Source organism: Ochlerotatus camptorhynchus, unplaced genomic scaffold, assembly GCF_037179485.1.
Source record: "Ochlerotatus camptorhynchus isolate MF236.1 unplaced genomic scaffold, CSIRO-AGI_Acam_v1.1 ptg000336l, whole genome shotgun sequence".
NCBI classification, from domain to species: domain Eukaryota; kingdom Metazoa; phylum Arthropoda; class Insecta; order Diptera; family Culicidae; genus Ochlerotatus; species Ochlerotatus camptorhynchus.
In genome coordinates, this window is record NW_027040824.1 from 3,198,252 (window position 1) to 3,213,301 (window position 15,050).

Genomic DNA, 15,050 nt, shown 5'->3' on the forward strand with positions numbered 1-15,050 from the left:
TTTAGGTTATTAGGCTGAGCCCGGGAATTGAGGGGAAAGTACTTAATTTTGGGTAGTGTTTCATCTCCGTGTACTATTCACCGATGGCAGACACAAAGCTACTACTGCCAGCAGTGACGGTAGTTTCGGGTCGCGTTCGAATGTAAATCGAAAATCATGAAACTTGAATTCATCACGGTTTGGTTCGAATTGTAGCTGGTGAGTTTTGTTAGCTTGATATTCGTAGCTACAATATCACGGCTTGTAATTTCATCCGCAGTTGAATGCTTGTTTATATTCGTCTAAGAAAATCAAGCGTGATCTTGAGAATTGGATATATTTGATTTTTTTTTTTAAATATTTTCTCAACACTGCTTGCTATAATGAATCCTTCTTTGATATTTTAAGAAAGTTTTATCCAAAACCATAGTTTCACAACCGTTTTTGAGCATCAGGTACATAGGCGTAGACAAAGCGGGGCCCTGATTTAGCAACATTAAAGCGTTTGGTCAAAAGGCGTTCGCCTATTGGAATTCCTCCATAGTTAACAAAAATTTCGAACCCCCCCTTGTTCGAAACCTGGTACGCCCTAGATGGAGTATAAATAAAAACATAAATTGCCAGTATGATACCACATCTTCATTACATTTCTGTTCCTATCATCTCAGACCGTCTATTAGCATTGATCAGCCTGCAACAAGCCAACATAATCATCATCTGTTAACCCTCTCTAAATTATCATTTCACAAAGTACGAATGATTCCCATCACAACACGAAAACAGTAATTTCAATTTTAGCCCGAATTAACATAAACCCATTGAGCAATTATCTAAGTCTTTCATTTTACTCTCAGCGCAGCGCAAAAGGTTTCGTTTAATCTCCTCGGATTCAAAACGAACCCAACCAAACCGAAGGCGGCTACAATAATAACAACAAACGTCAGCAGGCATTAGCTACATCAATCATCCAATTTCCGATCACCGAGTTTTCTTGTTTATGCTTCAATTTTATGCCTTAATACACTTAGGCCAGAATTCATACTCCAATTAATTCCAATGATCGGCTGTAAACCATGGAGCGGCGATTGGCAGGTGGCCTGGAATTGGCAACGGGCGGCAACTGGGAAGGCACAACACGAAAACCCAAGCCGTGAATCAATGTGGGCCGGATGGAACTGTATGGTTCGTAGTTGTAGTATGTAGGCACTCCACAATTACTGCTTGTCAAATCGTAGGTACCAACTGGCTGGGCTGTCTGGGCTTTACCGCTATTGCTATTGTAGTTGAGGTGGGTGGAAGGCGGTTTTCAAGAGATCGGAAAATCTTTCCAAGTTCAATGTGTTTCTGTTTTATTTTTTCAACTGCTCCGAGGGAAATGATTTTGAGTAAAAGTGAGAATGGTTTTGCGGTTAAGTGAAATTGTTTGCGGTTTTGATCGGATTAGTGCGGTAGCTCAAGTAAAATCCGGACCAACTTTATTTCGCTAAATCTAAATTTAAGCTATATTTTGGATTCGTACATTGTAGACAGGTTTTCTTTTGCGCAACTAGCGACAGTTAGTTTCTGTAAACATCGAGGCATGCTTCTACGAGTGGCTTATTTCACAGCATACAATAATTTTAACGGTTAGTAAACGGCAGTACAACAGCCCAGCAGTCACATGATTTATAGCTGTCGTCAGCACACATTTGTGTTTATTTAGACTGCTGATGGCAAACCCAACCCATTTTGTTTTCCTGTGCAAAACGGAACAGTTGAAGATTGTTATCACTACTGTGATGATTATGCTGGGGTGAAATAATGGGCTTTTATTCCAGCGAAGAGTTTATGCTTTTTTTCAAATGCTCATGTATCTCTGCAGTTGGTACACATGTTTCATGAAATGTGCTCTAAACACCAACCAAGAAGAACATTGAGAGAATCAAAACAAAATAAAATAAGAACATCAGCAGCAAGCACTTTCATAGAACAAACATGCTTAAGGTTCGATACCATGAGCACAGACAAACAGACGTAACCCTTCATTGTGTATCTTCGTTCATGCATTTAACGGTTGATTTGAATATTATCAGTTCCGCGAACTACTCGCCGCAGCGCTGGCATCAGATCACTTTGATGTTTCTATACATTCTATAGAACTGTTATGCAATATTGTTTACGAGTTAGCGAGCAAGCTTGTTTTCCGCGAGAAGCCAGAGAGATGTCGTTACTGAGGTTATATGTTTTGAGATACTATGTTTTCAAGAACAAGTTTTTCAAAGAGTTACGTCTGTGTGTCTGTGCCATGAGTGTTAGGGTAGAACGCTTTCAAGGTGAATGTTTATTTCTCATTTCAGTCGTTCATATATGGTATACTAGTCAACAATATAGTCGTGTAAGTCATGAGAATCAGAATTCTATCGCACTCTAATCAAAATCGATAAGCTGGTATTTAAGTTATTTTGTGATGATTTATGAAGAGTGCATTGGAGTTACTACACGGGGTTATTATGTATAAGAATAAGATTACATAAAAATATATATATTTTACTTAAATCTTATCAACACTATTCATAGGGTAGCGTAAAGGTTGAGTAAAAAAAGCCGTAGAGGTTTGCTTACATACCGGTTGAAATGGAATGAACTGTCTGCAGTTTGACTCTAGAAGGAATCTATTATCTAAACCAAGCCATGGTCAGTATTCATATTTGATTTAAATAGTTCTGAAATAACTACATATATTATTTATGATACACGCAAACCAAAAATTCATTACAATGAATGTTAGTTCCACTTCCTATCATCCTCTGTTCATGAACATCGCAACGAATGTTATAAGTTGACCTTGCAGACGATGCAATGATTTTTAATCTTTTTTTATTTTTGGACCGCAGCTCGGTATATCGCATCCTCCGTACATGCGGTCTCCACTAACATCCTCCGATGATGAATCCCTCATAATTGTAAGCGAATCTTACATCCCCCGGTTGGGTGTACCAACTGCAATGTAGGTATTTTGGGTTACTTATTCAATGGCAATTAATTCATGAAAAACAATGAAAGAATGTCACGCAATCGAAAAGAGCACTTTTTAGTCGTTTTCCCTAAAGTATTTTGGAAAGAGCTACCTACATGTACATTATTAAGTGGAACTACACAGTTCAGACAAATAGTGTAAATTTATGTCAGTGTGATGCACATAAATGGAGCGGCATATATTATAAATCACGTAAATTTGAGACATGTCATGATATATTCCTTAAATTGTATGCAACCGTCCATCTTTGTAAGCAAAATTTCTTGCAAGGGACCATTCAATAATTACGTAAGCATTTAGGGGGGAGAGGAGGGTTGTCAAATTTCTTACGATACCAAAAATGGTGGGGTTGTGTACAAGACACGACCGCAGGGTTGACGTAGACTACGTTAAGCTGTGTAGTGAAATTCTCGCATTTTTTCTAGATATTGATTTAAAATACAGTAGAAGTAACCTATGATTTCGGTCCTATGTACATATTTTGGATTTCCTACTTAGTAAAACTTGGTTAAATTCAGGACCTCATAAAAATGCGAATACATATTCTATTTCATTTGGTTCCTAAATTACAATCAGATATGAGTAAGGCTTTCTTCAGGTGATTCATTGAAGCGTCCAACAATGACCGTCATGACTGATATTCCCTATCACTTCAAGATTTCTAGGACATAAATCTTCGACGGTTGTGACATCACTCATGAAATTGAAACTCCTTGTGTTTGGACTGCAACAAACGTGAAGTTCCAGTTTCTTTGTTATAAGATTTGTGAGAGCTGATACCTGTACTCTTGAAATTTTTTTGTCGTAATGAGATTTCCTCAGCGATTCAACTTCAAAACGCTAAAAATAAATGCACACACAAAAACGGATTGCACAATTTTGCATCAATGTTATGCAACATTTCATAGTTGATCGAGATGATATCAATTAGCCATAAATCCCTCCAATAAGTTCTCGGTACATCTTTTATCTACCGATTGAACAAATAAAAAAATACTAAGGCTGTGTTCCATTTGGAAAATTTTCACTTAGATTTGACACTTCGAAAATAAATTAAGATGTTCGAAAATCCCTCTGTTGTACATCAGCCGATTATCGAGAAAGCATCTGTCAAATTGATTCCTTGTCTGTCAGAAATAAGTCTGCTGGAATAGCAGGTTTATGTGAAAATTTTCCATCCGTCAAATTTAAGTAAAAATTCACCAGATGGAACACAGCCTTAATAACTTGAGCACAGGATCGTTTCTTGTTGTGTTTGTCGTATTTAGCTCAAACCGATGCCACGTTGATGGAGTTTTTTGCACGTCTACTATACGTGGTGTTGAATCTCTAGCATCTATTTTGGGACCCGACCAAGTTATATTCTTGAGTCAAGATGATAAAGCGAAAGTTCCGATAGGTCTCACTGTAGCGAATAAACAAGCGCTGCTCATGATGCACTTGGAATATCGAGTTAAACTGCCAGATCACGATTGGGCTATAGCGCCTAAGCATAAATTAACTCCATCGGTATATAGTACCATGGTTGTTAAAGAGCAGGGTCTTGGTTCACCTGATGCAATCTCCTATTCAGGACCAACGTATATTGCAGTTAAAAGCCAAAAACACTCAGCATCAAATGCTAACACGCATTCCAAAGATTTCAATACACTTCTTGAGATGGACGTTTTTAAACAGCATGTCAAGAATAGTGCTGGTTTGGTGAAACCTGTTGTGGTTGTTTCAGTGGACGGAGGACCGGACGAGAATCCCAGGTGGGTTTGTTCAATATTTAATATGTTGATGAAAATATTGAAGTGATCTTTTCAATTATAAGTATCCAAAGGTGATTCTTTTCGCTATTAAACATTTCCTAGACCACGATCTTGATGCGATGTTTGTGGTGACGAATGCTCCCGGTAGAAGTGCGTTTAATCGAGTTGAACGACGGATGGCCCCTTTGAGCGCTCAGTTGGCTGGGTTAATTCTACCAAGTGACGCATACGGAACCCACCTTAACGGAAAGGGTGTGACTCAAGACGCTGATCTTGAGTTGAAAAACTTCAAAGCTGCAGGAGACGTTCTTTCAAGTGTATGGAGCTCTTTAGTTATTGATGGTTATGAGGTCGTCGCGGAATACAAGGAAGGAAATAGTGAACCAGCCTTGCCATCACAACCTGATCCACAATGGTAAAGTGTACATTAGACTGATGCAAAATTTGAAATTTTTGCTCCACAGTACTCAAACGGTTCCAAATTGGGCCCTGATTAGGCTCTTAAAATTTGAACTCATTTAGTGAGAAACTGACTTGGCACAAACCATTAGAAGTTTATATGAGAATTACTATGGAGAAACCATAATTTCGGTTCTAATCTATCTCAAAATTCACCAGTTCACTCTATTTAAGAAAATAATAGCTGAGCTTATTGAAAATTTTCTCAGCTACAACTTTGTTGAAGACAAATGTAAGGAACAAAAGTTATTAATGATTCAAGTCACTGATGTCTTATGATTATGCTCAATCAACTGTTCAGCAGGCAACATTGGTGTTTAGGCGTGTAGAATAGAGGACAAAAATCATGGCTACTATGTCACACTGCAGAATACAGTGTTGCACATAATACAGTTGTTTAATCTTGCCATAAGATTATCAATCTCTTAAACAATTAATAACTATTTAATTTGATGTTTGGCTGAAAAACTATGTTCAGTAAAGTTGTAGCTGTTAAAAATTCCCATAAGAATAGCAATAGAATTTGTTAACAGTACAATATGTAAAAAGGCTAGAAGACAATGAACAAAAAGTTTTGTTTTCCCATAGTAATTTCCAAATAAACTTAAAATGGTTTGTGCCAAGTCAGTTTCTTATCAAATGAGTTTAAACTTTCGGAGGCTAATCAGGGCCCGATTTGAAACCGTTTGAACATTGTGGAGCGAAATTTTCAAATTTTGCATCAGTCTAGTGTACATGTCCGCAAATCACAATATGCTCTACAAATTGTTAAGTGCATTGACCCATCGTGCTGCAAACCGATGCGTAGTAATATCTTGAATATCCTCCCTAAACGATTCCTGCCTCCACCATGTCCGTTACGACAAACATCTGATGGCCTAAAAGTTCCTGATTTGAACGAAGTTAAGAAGACGGATCTTTTCTTACCACTATTTCAGAATATATCTCTAGATATTCCTCGCCCTATGCCTCCTCAAACGGACATGATGCCTTAAGATATGTTTTGTCGATCCATCACAGCTGAACTACCTGGACGAATCTTTGCGACATGTGGGTTGTATTATGCGTCTAAGAAAAGTATGGATATTCATTCAAAGGCACTCCATGGCAAAGTTCGTAAAACGAAAAATACGAAGGAACGATTAACTCGAATTAAAGGCAGACGAGGAAATGAAGTATTGTGCTTGCTTCAGGACGAGAAAACTGGAGCTCAAGACGTGGAGTGGATTGATGTTAACGATATTGATGGGGGAGCGACATCTGAGATTACCGAATTTCCTGAAGGATTAGGCGATGCTGAAATTCATCCAGCACGCGTGTTTGCGAAGAATGAATTTACTGACGAGTAATAATCATTTTGTTTTTGATTGGTTTTAACCTGATACTGTTTAGTTTTAACCTGTTGATCTGTGAAGTTCTTTTTGCCTTTTAAATGGTTGTTTAAATAAAAAAAAGTGTTGTTTTGATCACCAAAAAAGCCGATTCTTTCGAAATACCGATATAAGAAAAAAACAAAGTTGGTAAGATCTTACAGGGGGGGAGGGGTGGTATTGAAAAATCTTACAATGTCTTACAAGGGGGGGAGGTGGGGTCTGAAATATTGGAAATCATGCTTACGTAAATATTGAATGGCCCCCAAGTTACTAGTTTACGTTAAAAGGAAGTTTACATGCATGGATGTTTACACCGTCCATAACATTCAGATTTTTTTTCTGTGTAGTATCGTCCAATTTAAGCGTGAACTATTGTGGCAAAACCCACCATAATGTGTGATCCTATCACTGCGACACTCTCTTGGTCTCTCATGCTGGCCTACAGCATGAGATTAAGCTCTCCCACCTTCGGTAAGGTGCTTAAGAAGTTAAACCTATTCGCCCCCACTGACGACACGTTGTTACAAGTCGCCGCCACCGATGATACCGCCGCCGAAATAATTTTTAATAAGCTGACGATGTAAAGGTTTTATTATGCTTCTAAATTTTACCAAAAAGTATTTACTGCTAACTGCACCATATTGGAAAATAAAGCAAGCATGTTAAACTTTAAGACCCATAAGAAATCAGAAACAATATATTTCATTGGTGGAAAATGTGCCAAGGACCAAAATGGAATTAATTGAAGAGGCTCATGTTTCCAAGTAAGTTCAATCGAGCAGACGAGAGCTGTCAAATGCAAATTCAGTCTTTTTAGCTATTAAAGACACATTCCGGAAACCAGGGGTATAGAGGAAATGGCTCTAATATTGGCCTATGGATCTAAGATTAGGCCCATCGCTGATCTGATATTTATCAATTTTATCTAGATCTGATATTTATAAATTTCATCTAGATGAACGCGTCACTGGGACGGTACTAATGGATATTTTTGGTCGATATTGAAAATTTAGTCGATTGCTGAATTTATGTATGGGCTGACATTAGGGGCATTTGGGCCGACATTACATCCATTTCCCCTAAAGACTGCAACGCGCAAAAATTGGTCGACAAAAAATCGTTTCTTTCAGTCAAAATTCATACCTCAAATCATATCATATATTTAAAGGAAAAAATGTTTGTTCATTCTTTTGGTTTGCCAAATCCTAACTGCCGTGCCTTCCGTTTAACCTCTAACACTAAATTTTGCACAGTGGTCTCATCGACCTTATTCGCCGCCGAACGCCAGTTAGATTAAAACTGCTGCTCGTTTGCCATGGATTCATTAGTTTTTTTGAGATTCCGTTTGACCAAGGCCCAATACCGTACGATAGGGCGGAGCTCTTGACTGTTGGGAGGGTTGTGGTCTTTGGGTACCACAACCACGTTGTTTGCATCGTACCACTAGATTGCCTTTTTCCCATAATGGCAGCTCGCCAAGTCCGGCCAGAATAGCACAGGTCTATTATGTTGCTTTAGGAATGGCAGCAGCCGCTTTTCCAGGCACCCTAGGATTTTTTTTTTTCCTTTGGTTTGTTTTTTCCGTCGATCTTGTTTTCCGTGCTGAGCACCAATGCTGCCGACGTGCCAGGAAAGCAGCTCCCACACCTGGACCCTACCTATCGACCCATCAACTCATGAACCGGGGACCAACGGCTTTACTTCCCATCCGAAGGAAGGCGTTATCAGAGATGTTATGCCTCAGAACATCCCGGCGGTGCCGACTGGGATTGAACCCAGGCCTGCTGGGGTGAGAAGAGGTAATCACGCTTACCACTACACCACCGGCGCCGTTGGGCACTCTGGGATGTAGATCTCTTTTTAGACCACACCTGCATATGGTCTACCTAACGAGATATTTTTTCGGGAACTTCGATAGTTTAATGGTTTTGAAAATTTCAGCCACCTTCCCTTTTCCTGATGCGGAATAAAACTCCTGTCCCGGAAGCTGCTTGAAATCCGCCTTCACATAAGTTTAGTCGTCCATGACGACACAGTCGAACTTTGTGAGCAGATTCGTATACAGCTTTCGGGACCGCTGCTTTGCCGACGTGTTATGTTTGTAATCTCGGTTCGCCACCTTCACCTTCTTAAACGTCAACAACCCGGCTCGTTTCTTGGCCCACTGCACAGTAGTATATGGGAGACATTGAGCTTCCCAACGACGTCCCGGACGGAGAGGTTAGGATTCCGCTTATATTTCACCGCCACCTTCTTCGTCGTTGCTGCCACGTCCGAATTACGATTGCCGCCGCTTCCAGGCTTCTTGGCGGTCGACAGACGCTTTTTGAACACTTTTAAAACGTTTGTCACGGTCGATTTGGCCACATCCAGCAATTTTGCCAACTTGGCTTGCTGCACGAGCAAAATTTTGACACGCTACTCCTCTTGCTTGGACGTCATTTTAAAAACTGGAGAGCAAACGGTGAAAACTCATCATAGCAACCATTGTATATACACTCAACTTCCAAATGCAGCATTTCAGGTTTTTTAACGAATTTTTAATAGAAATACACCAATTTGAAGTTGACCAATTTTTGCGCGTTCCAGACTTAAGCTGAAGCGTCGACGGTCGGAATTGGGGCTACGATCATCCACAAGTACCCCGATGGTAAGATGAAGGTTGCATGCTTCACGGGCACTTACTTCAGCCGGACGCTGGGCCCTCATTCTACTTTCCTACTACTTTTCGATTGAATATGTCGCAACGGACAAGTTTGGTAATGCTGATGTTCTGTCATGTCTTTTTGACCAGCATGTCAAACCCGAAGAAGATTTCATCGTGACGTGCACTACCCTGGAGGAAGACCTGAGATCCGTAGCCAACAGTACGGTTAGCCGTCTACCCCTAAGTTTCCGTACGGTGGAGCGAGCAATAACAAGTTCGGATACCGTGCTTCGAAAAGTGTACCGCTTTGTCGGAGAACAAGGATTGGGATAAACATACTACGCTACTACGACCGTCAAGAATCACTATCAACAGTCAAAGGCTGCATCATGTTCAGCTAAAAATTGTTTATCCCAGCACTGTACAGGAAGCGGTGCTAGAATCAACTCCACAAAGGAGTACAGCGGATGAAACCGATCGCGAGGAGTTTTGTATATTGGCCTGGTCTCAATGAGGAAATTGTCAGCTACGTTAGCGCCTGAGGCGGTTGTTTATATGCAGCAAAAGCAGCACCATAACTATGGCCAAAAACTACAGTTCCCTGGTAGAGAGTTCACGTCGATTACGGTGGTGGGAGTGAGGGTTAGTTCTATCTGGCCATCGTGGATGCATAAAGTAATTGGCCGGAGATTTTCCCTACCAAGCCCATTACCGCTAGAGCCACCATCAACCTGCTTCGTAGCGTGTTCGTCAACAAGAGAATGCCAAAGGTCGTTGTGTCGGATAATGGTAGACAATTTACTGAGTACCTATTGAGTTCAAAGAATTCTGCATCGAAAACGGAATTCAGAACTTGACAACATTCGCAATCAAACCCAAATGCACCAAATGGCAGATCACCAGCAGAGCTGATGTATGGATCTATCTCCTCGAGGAGGGGAACAGAATCCTCCGTACAGCAGCCAATACCGACCTCCCCCAAATAGCCAAGAGCGACTGGCTGGAAGGAAAAAGTGGACAATCGAGACCGTTAAACATCGAAAGCCGAATTAAGGGCCAGTTTAGGGCAGGAGACAACTCGGCGGCGCTGAGACATTCCGTCGCGAAGATGCTAAACTCCGGGTATCCCAGGCATACGCACCGTTTTACGGACGGGTCCAAATCGCACAACGGATTAGGGATAGGCATTGCGGGAAAACTCTCGCCAACGAGCTTGAGCCTACCACCACAATGCTCTGTTTTTTTCTGCAAAAGCAGCGGCGATTTTCGAAGCAGCAATCACACCGGTCGGAGTCCTAATCCTCACTGATTTACATAGCGTAATTTCTGCTCTCCGGTTGTTACATATTCGAGATTTTACCGACGAAATGCGCCAACAATCATCGAAATTACCCTATACTTCGAGATCAATAAAAACTAGATCACCAATCATCAACTCTTCTTGTCGCACTATGTCACTAAAGCAACCGATAGGAAATGTTATAAGCTTCGGACATTAAAATTTTAAGGACTCCAGAAAGGCACGTTCCAGACCATCGAACAAGAGGTCAAATTCGTCAAAAGTGCGACGACTCACTTCTTCAACTACACTTCTTCGATCGAGACGTAGACGCTAAACCTGCAAATTGGTCCATCTTCGTATGTACCTTTGAGACCTGAACCAACAATAAGTCAAAGCCGCCAAGTGTGACAGTCAGTGCTTGAAAGTGCCCTTCGAAGGCTGTGACGTGCAAGTTGAGAAAGAAAGAGAGAGCGTCAATACGGTAGGACGGATTCTAGCCGTGCGACAAACGTCGCGTAACAGTGCGACGTCGGCTGTTCGAGCTACATTGCTAATTGAATCTTTCCTTAATGAAATTGAATTCACTTTGCATTTAGTCCATCGGATGCTAGTGCACCTTTCAATTTGTGAGTGGCTAGCCGGCCTGAGTAAAAGTTTGAGCGAGAGCAGTGTGGTACTACACTTTGAACCACTGTTCTCTTCCGCAATATCGATGCCTATAATTAGCACGGTAAATTGGCTATGTTTGCCGATATCTTAACGACATTAGGTCAAGATCCAACAATTATCCAGTCTTAATCGGAGATTGTTACACGGTCCAACATGCCCACTCATCCGTGGATTCAGGAGATCATCAGACATGCCCCCCAACACAGAATTCGCTTGGGTTCCGTGCATTGTAGTATCACTGGCAAGGGTTGATGCATATATTATGTCACGCTTTAGAGGGGGGAGGGGGTCTAAGATTTTGTGACAAGCAATGCATGGGCCCCAACTCTGACGCTGACAGACTAGCCGGGCGGGACCATCTGGTGCCAGGTACACCGATGAAGTTCACTCTTCCGGACATCAAGCGATGTGTCGAAACTTCCAGGCAGGCTAGGTGGCAAGAAGAATGGTTGGCAAACCAAGCACCGCTATGGAAAATCAAGGAGACCACGCGTCCTTGGAAGGACCTTGGGAGCCTGAAGGAGCAACGAGTCATCTTCAGGCTTCGCACAGGTCACACCCGGCTCTCACACGATTTCGGCGCAGGAGTTTTCCGCAAGACCTGCGTCGTCTGTAATATTCCAGCCACCGTCGAGCATATCCTCTGCGTGTGTCCAAAGCACGTGCTCGTGCGGCAACACTACGGCCTTTCGGAGAATATCGGCGACATACTGGGCGACGAACCTTCGATCCTGGCTACCCTAATCTCCTTCCTGAAGAACGCTGGATTGTTTTTCAATGTTTGATTCCTTTCTTTTGGCCGTCGGGGCATCTCTACTGGACGAGGACACCGCCTTCCACGGTGGAGCTCTGCCGTGTTCAGATTAGTCAATTAGTTAACTCAATGTCAATGGTCTAGTTTGTTCTTCTGTGTTTCCCAAATTTTCAATGTCGGCCAACCAAAACTCTGTAAATTCCAACTGTGTTTTTTTTTTTCTAAAGGCAGGCCTTATACCTCTGATATTTTTCCTGCAAAGTGAAGAACTAGTCAATGGCTAAAATGCAACTAACATCATCATCAACGACTGCATCGATCGGTTTCCAGTCAGCAGTCGAGACTTCGTCGGTGATTCAAGGCCCTCATCGATCTTTTCGTGTCAGAAGGCTGCCGCAGTGGTTTAGCTCCTACCAAAGGATTTAAGGAGGGAGATGTTTAAGTCAACTGGCCACTCTACCGGGAACAACCACTGGGGTCTCTGCTGGCAATTGCGGTTCCACGTCAACCGTCCGGTCGTGCCCCTAGACACAGACTCTACTACTAGACTAGATAATTGGGGGCTGTTCATAAACTACGTAGACAGATTTTTTGGGATTCTTGACCCCCCTCCCCCTGCGTAGACAATTGTCCATACAAAAAATTTAAAGCTTGTACGGGCCGTGGATAATTTTCAACTCCCCCCCCCTAAATTGTCTACGTAGTTTATGAACAGCCCCTTGTTAGTTTGTATTGTTTAACACATTTTCGATCATTCGTGACATGTCCGGGGTGAGATTTGAACTCAAATCTTTCAGCGTGAGAAGCATGAATGCTAACCATTTACCCCACACACTACGAAAATGTCGTGTAAATTTCGGTTCCCTGAGACCGACACATGTAAGCGGCCCTTTTTACATAAGAATCAGTTTTAAGAAACGAGAAAATCAATTCAATCAAACGTACTCTTCGTCGAGCTGTTTATGTTGCGGTTTGAGAACACTTAATTTTACATGAAATGTTTGTTTACGTTCCATGATTTACGTCCAATATAGACTGCGTCTCATGTAAAATTAGTTATTTCTAAGTGTGCAGACCCCTTACCACTTGAATATTATGAATGCGTTTGGCTGAGCAGTGTAAAATGTAACTCAAATTTTTACTGTGTTAACCGTTAATCCTCACAAAACGAGATCAAAAAGAGGTACATCATAACAGCAAATTTTGATTTCAATTTGGTCTCCAGCTTTGCTCGGGAACCTAACCATTGTGAGAAACAGCATTATTTTCATGAATTTTGCATTTCTGGATTGCATTAAGGGCAGTAAAGGGGGAGGGGGTTGGTGAATGTCCACGGAAGGGTCTAGAACCTCTCAAAACTGTTCACGTGAAATGTGGACGCTCCTTACATATATTCATCGTTAATTCGAATTTCAATTAATTAAATTCCCAGACACTATGCACTGAAACAGTTTCATAATAAGAAACATGTGCTATAGCAGGTCTGACTTTCTTCAGCGTTCCATTTATTGGCAGCTGTAAACATGGATAAACCAGTTTTGCCAAAATAAATCGATTTGTTGGTCAAAACCACATCGAATCACACCGATGCCAATAAAGCAACACAATCAAATTTTAAAATAAGACCACCACACTGAACACGAATACCCCACAGCTTACCAGTCTTTTGTCACACCTAATTTGTTTTCGATTTTGATTTCCCCGGCCGGTGCACTGTTGGTCTGTTGGTTAGATCGATGGTTAGAATCCACAAAAAGCTGATCAATCTCCGCTCGGCATCCGCGAACTTATTCCAGGGGTTGTGATCGATTTTCTCCGGATACCACTACAATGTAAGCACGTCTTGCAGATTTTCTTATTATTTCCTTTCACACACTCAGCAGAGAAAGAACAAACTTTCGTCACACTTGATTTTCGGTAATTTTCTACGATTCTGCTGGTATTATTTTCCAAGGCATAACAGTATCACAATAATGGGAAAATGCCCAAATCGTTTACACTGCACATCAACCAGGCCAGTCAGTAGCCCTAATGTGGCTATGAATGGATCTTCTTTCCAACCCGCAGGTATATATTTCTTTGGATTCAATGAACTTTTCTTCACTATCACACACTGGAAAACATTAGGCACATTCCATCACTCTTCCATATCGTCACGCAATCACACGAATAAAAGTCGTGAAAATGATAAAGGAATTCCTCTGATGAATCATTCACCCACACACGATCCCCAACGATGCTATGATAGTAGCAATAATAACAACACCACTGAAGACGCTGTAGCACCGAAAGTTCACATCCGTCACGTAATTAAACAATTGATGTCGAGAGAAACAAAAACTACTCGAAACACAGATCATGATCCTAATCGCGTGTGATCGAGATGAGCGCAAAAGGTGGAAAAAATATACAAAAAATCTCACTTCCGAAGCGATTATAGCTCTTATTTAGACGCAGAACCGACAGAACTTGAAAATGGAAAAGAAAACAATGCACGCGAAAAGAACCGGCACCGCGGGCACGGAGAAATGGCCAAGAGCTCGAACGAGACGAGGACGCGATGTTGACGATCGCGCGAGACGGAACACAATAGCCGCGCGTGGCGGTGCAGTTGTAAACAAAAGCGAAGTCTGACTGATTCGAATGCAACTCTCCTCGCTCGCGCCGTCGGTCGTCGTGCTCTTTCTCTTCTGGATTCCGGTTGGCAGCTCAAGACCTTTAGCAACCAAGTAGAAAGCTTCGTGCTTCGTGTTCATTTTGCCTTACAAACAGTGGAAATGAACAGAGCAGAGCAGAGCTTTTGATGATGAATTTGTTAAGCTTATAAGAGATCTGAAGGAAGTATCGAAGTAGGGTTAACTACCCCATTTCCGGCCTATTAAGCACAACCCGTACTTAGTCTTTCTTAATCTAGCGCAGTTTAGCACCAAACGGAATGTTATTATTACTGATGGCTTCCAAATTTATTTACCTTTCCGTACGTACCGTAAGATTTGATAAAGAGAAACCAATCGTTGAGATATTGTCAAAAGTCTAACACTGCTTCTTGACGGCAAACTCGGCCTACGGATTCTAAACTCGGCCTAACGCATTGAAACGCCATTGAATTCACTTCGG

The 15,050-nt window shown here is 41.6% G+C and overlaps 1 protein-coding gene across 1 annotated transcript in view; it reads right to left on the reverse strand.

The window, feature by feature from the left end:
• f (forked) overlaps window positions 1–14,465 on the reverse strand; it is a 470,851-nt gene extending 456,386 nt beyond the window's left edge. The window contains exon 1 of the mRNA XM_065230982.1: window positions 13,593–14,465. The gene's annotated coding sequence lies outside the window, so the exon portion shown is untranslated. The remainder of the gene's footprint in view (window positions 1–13,592) is intronic.
• Window positions 14,466–15,050: the final 585 nt, after the last annotated feature.